This window comes from Vigna radiata, chromosome 11, assembly GCF_000741045.1.
Source record: "Vigna radiata var. radiata cultivar VC1973A chromosome 11, Vradiata_ver6, whole genome shotgun sequence".
Lineage (NCBI taxonomy): Eukaryota > Viridiplantae > Streptophyta > Magnoliopsida > Fabales > Fabaceae > Vigna > Vigna radiata.
Genome location: NC_028361.1, coordinates 8,647,096 through 8,652,470, shown reverse-complemented (window position 1 = coordinate 8,652,470; position 5,375 = coordinate 8,647,096). Strand labels below are relative to the sequence as shown.

At 32.8% G+C, this 5,375-nt stretch overlaps 1 pseudogene; it reads right to left on the bottom strand.

Moving 5' to 3' along the window:
• Nucleotides 1–2,921: 2,921 nt before the first annotated feature.
• On the bottom strand, nucleotides 2,922–5,045 carry LOC106776718 (annotated as a pseudogene).
• Nucleotides 5,046–5,375: the final 330 nt, after the last annotated feature.

The window sequence follows — 5,375 nt, the reverse complement described above, 5'->3', positions numbered from 1 at the left end:
GTAAGTTTATTCATTATTTTCTTATTTTACCTTTAAAATATATTTTCACTATAAACTCTCACTATCTCTCAATCACATGAATAGGTATTAGTTATTGTCCATGAAAAAGTGGAACCAAGCTATATGAAAGTTAGTCATTAGATAAAACTGGAAGCTAGGATGAAACAGTAATGTCCTTCTTCTTTGTTGATTGATAATGACTTTTAAGTAGCAGAAAACTCTAGAAAAATAAATTTAGACAACCCAGTAATACCAAACAGATTTGTAAAATAAAGTTCATTCTTTTTATATAAACTTTACATCCTAAACATGAAACCAATATTTGTAAGCAATCAACAATGACTAAAATAAGTTCAAATATCATCTTAAAATTTGAATTTGGATAGAATTAATCTTACAAAAACTGATTTTTAAACTGAAATTTACATTTGATTTTAATCATGAGTATGGATTTTCAAAATGTGAAATTGGTGAGAATCAATTAATCGAAAGACAAGTTAAATGACACAAAGAAGGTATATTTGGAAATAAAAATGGGGTTGAAACGAAAGAGCACAAATACATTATGGCAGTGTTGTGCTCGTGGCAGTGTATTTGTCTTTATTTCATTCCATTTGGAAAAGATTTAAATTATCTTTTTCCTTTGTCTGTGTGTGTATGGTTTGAATATTAATGCACATGCTGTGCTGCACGGTATGGAGTTACAGTTTTGGACAACCAGTTCACGTGAATTGAGCTGGCCAATTCATCCTTTTCTTCAGCTCTTTTCATTATATGAGAACCATTCTCATTAGAAGAGTGGTATTGGAAAGTCCCACATCGCTTGTCTGAAGCTAAAATCTAACATGGTATTAGAGTCTTTATGTTATTGTCATTGTAAATTATATAGGGAAGAATTCTAATACTATCTCTCGATGTTAGTTTGTCAGTAACGCTTGTGTAGTTAAACATATCAATCTTAGGGTATCATGAGATGTTAACTTAGTTGAGATGTCAAAATACATAGTGATACCTAACACGAGTTTATTAAAAAAATTAATATTAGTTTGTTAGTAATGGTTGTTGTTTGGAGTGTAGGAGGTCCAATGTCTACTTCAAACAATTTTTCCCTCGCTTATTCTTCAGTTTTTCTCTACCTGTTTAGATAGTTTATTCTTCAATCGATCATGTGTATTGGTTAAAGATATTTTGATGTTTAAATTAGTTTGAAATCGATTGGTTAAGCAATTAACGTTATAATAAATGTGTCGTAAAAAGTCCTAAAAGCCATACGTTTGACTTGTATCTATAGTTTTCTCAATGAGTTTCTTATTAAGATTGGTCTAATCACAGTCCAACTATGTTTAAACCCAATCACTGACCTGTTTAGCTTAACTAGATGATTAACTAATTCTGATTATAGTTGATCGGTCTCCCCCAAGTTTGGACAATCGATCATTTTATGATATTTTGATCAATATGTACTAACTAATACATCTACAGTAGAGTTATATAGTTAAACACACCAATATAGTGTACTCTGAGATGTCAGGTTAGCTAAGATGTCAAGATACATAGTGATACCAAACATGTTTATTAAAAAAAAAAATAGTAATATTAGTTTGTCACTAATGGTTGTGTAGTTAAACATACCAATAATACTCTTCTACAAAGAAGATCAATCAAGAAAATATTGGTCTACAACCAGTTCCAGATCAACAAAATACTTAGTTCATGAAAACAGCGAGGACTACTGAATGATTTCTTGTTTAGAGCTTACCCCTTGCAATCTTCATGTGTGTGTGTATATATATATCTATAAACAGTGAGGACAATTGTCAAATATATATGAAACGATTCACTTGAATTTGTCGCAAAAAAATCACTTGGATCAGTCTTCAAACAGTTAATGGTTTTGTCATAACTTGCACTAGTGTATTTCTAATTCTGAAACTACAACAAAATCAATCGATGCAGATGAAAAGAATTCATTAATTGACTTTAACAGAGCAAACTCTAAAAGAATTATAAGAGAAGTGGAGTTTCAACTAAGCTTGCAGCATAATATTAAGAAAAGTATATGGACTGCAAAAAATAATACTAAAATTTACCAAATCATGGGAAATAAAAGTACAGAAAGTACATCGAGTCCATTACTCTATGAATTATTACATACAAACGCATAAGAAAGATAACTTTGAAGGATTGACGAATTCATATGAGCAGATAGAAAAGCAAAAGCCTTATCCCAAGAGCTGGGTAAATATAATTAAATAGTAAACCTTATTGCAAACACATCAGTTTCTAAAATAGCCGTGACTTTGGACCTCAGCTTTGATTATTCAAATGCCAACACCTGAAATTTGAGAAGAAGCTGGTTAACTTTATAGTTCTGGAATTTTGAAATACAGAGAGAAATAAAAGAAAGTGAAATTGTAACTTTATGAGCAATTAGTAGGGCATGAGCTCAAGCGAACGACATATGCAATTAAGAATATAGAACTCTCAGTTTTACTATAGTGTTGAGTTTGAAAAGGAAAACTTAATCTGTGGGGAAATAGTTTGTAATGGAACTACTATTAAAATTTGGCAGAAGCCAGAATATGATGTATCTACATTTGTTCTCAAGTATTATGGGGAGAATGAAGTCATTTTCCATTTGTCTTACAAGCTAGAAAGATTCTCTTGATTTTATTCTTTCCTTTGGGGACTCTAGTGAACAAGCAAGTCTAATTCCAATGACTGAAATGAAGTGCTTTTCATGGTTGTAGTAATATTATGAGAAAAGTATGCAACAAACACAAATAATATCTGAGCCTAATGATATAAAGGACTGACATCACTCTTCACCTAAAACCTTAAGGCAATGAGTTAATGGGTCTTTCATCTTATATAGTGCTCTACTTTCTCATTTCTATCCAATGTGGGACTTAGACTCACACTTAGATTCCCAACATAGACACCTCATAACTCACTCCATACTCTGACATGTATAGCAAAACTTTCATTAGTACATAAGTTCTTACAAAAAGAGAAGACAAATAAAAAAAATTCTATTCAAAAGTTTACATAATACCTAGGGGAGCATAGCCAACCGTGTCCTTTATTCCAGTTGTAGTTGTTTGCTTAGAAGTGGTGCTATTAATGGTTAGAAGTCTTGCTATTCCAAAATCACTAACATGAGCAACCATGTCGTCATCAAGCAAGGCATTGCTAGGCTTCAAGTCAATGTGAATGATTGATTGCTCATATTCATGATATAGATAATGTAATGCAGAAGCAATATCAATCATGATATTTAATCTTTGATCAAGGCTCAATGTTCTTGAGTGCTCTGTATTTAATGTTGTAGCATACAACCATTGCTCCAAGCTTCCATTTTTTATGTACTAAAAAACTAGAGCTTTAAATTCTTCACCTTTGTAATCTGTGCTAGAACAACATGTCAAGATTTCGATGCCTAACATTTTTAAGCTCATTGCATTCAACAATGAAACTCTTGTGAGCTCCTTTTCTTTGAAGGTTTAGGACCTTTATGACAACGACTTTGTCTTCTAAATCAAGAGTTCCTTTGTAGACAGAGCTAAAATTTCTAGATCCTATCAAGTTTGATTTGAGAAACCATTAATTCCGTTGTGCAAACTTCGGATGAAACTCTAGCTAGTTGGTCAATTCTGGTGAATCCAGTGATGGTTTCTTACTTGCTTTCCTCATCCAACAAATTATTAAGATAAATGACAGTATGAGAAGAAAAACAACTGCACTAACTATGATTACAATTAACCTAAACTTGTGGTGTTTGCAAGTTTCTTAGTTTTGGCAGGAGATGGTGGTGGACGCAGTTCTGAAATACCTCCACATAGCTTACTATTTTCAGTTACACCTAATGCACTTGCATTTCTAAAGACACCTTCGGTTAGTATCTCACTGTCCAACGTATTAAAAGATATATTGAAATATTCTTATAAAGGAATGTTTTGCAGAGAGTTAGGAATTGATCTGGACAAGTGGTTTTGTGACATGTCTAAATCTCGAAGTGTTGGAAGTTTCACATCGACTAGAGATAAGACCAATTCATAGTATATAAGTGGGTGCAAAACTCACCTTACAAGTCAGTTTTGTAGAATTGAATTAAGCTTAAAATTCACTTCTAACACGACGACTTATAATGCTAGGAATGTGACCAGACAAATAGTTGTTAGCCAGAGATATAGGTTGCTCATTTCTTCTTGTATGCTACCACTCAAAGAGTTTTGTGTCAAATCAAGAAGTTTGTTAGAAATGACAGATTTATAATTTTTTAGGTATGGTTCCTGTAAGGTTGTTTTGATACAGATCCAATTCTTGTAACATTTGAAAGTTTCCTACATTAGGAGGAATATTTCCTTGTAACATATTTTGCTCCATACCTAGGAAAAACAATTGACTAAGGTTGCCTATGAAGGCTCGTATTTGCACTGACAGTTTGTTTGCACCCAATGACAGCTTTTGCATTTTCTGTAACTTTTCAAAGTTGATAGGATAATTCCACTAATGCTGTTATGTTCTATCATCAAGAGATTTAAACCAATTAAATTTCCTAACAATGCAGGAATTTCTCCTGATATGTGATTTAAATTTGGAAGTTTTTGAAGTGAGCCAATTTGGATTTGTATTTTGCCAATCAAATTGTTTCCATACAGGTATAAGATTTGAGATCAGTGCTACCTGTCAAGTTTGTAGGGATTTCTCCTACAAATGAGTTATTTCCCAAAAAGAGTTTCTGCAGTTGTGACAATCGTCCCACTTCTTGTGGGATTTCCCCATAGAGGTTGTTGTTCATGATGTTGAAGTTTGTCATGTATGAGAGATTTCCAATGTGAGGAGATAAGATGCTTTCAATTGTGTCCTTCTAAATTCAACTCTAACTCTTTGAAGTCTGGAATTGCATGTGATTCCATACGAGTGCAAAAGTTAATAGAAGTATTCCATGAGAGTAAGATTCCTAACGGGTCCATGGATATGGATTCTTTGAACTTAAGTAGTGACAAATGACCAGAATTATTTGGTAATGCAAAAGCAATCATGTTTGGGGTAAATGGTACTGAGTTTAACGCAAAGAGAGAAAACAGATAGACATGTAATGAAAGTAACACAGGAGAAAAATAGTTCATTTTGGCCAAGAATTTATGACCGATAGATGGTTATACTCTTCCAATTCTTAGCCAGCTTTATATATAACTTGGTAACTTGAGTACAGAGACAGTTTTAAGCCACAAAAGTTGAATCCTGGAAGACTTATGAAAGTTATAGCTAGCAAGTAAAGCATCCCAGAGGGAACGCCACTGCAAGTCAAGCATCCCAAATTTGTCAAAAATTAGATTTCTATCACATAAAGAATGTGGATGACTGCAATG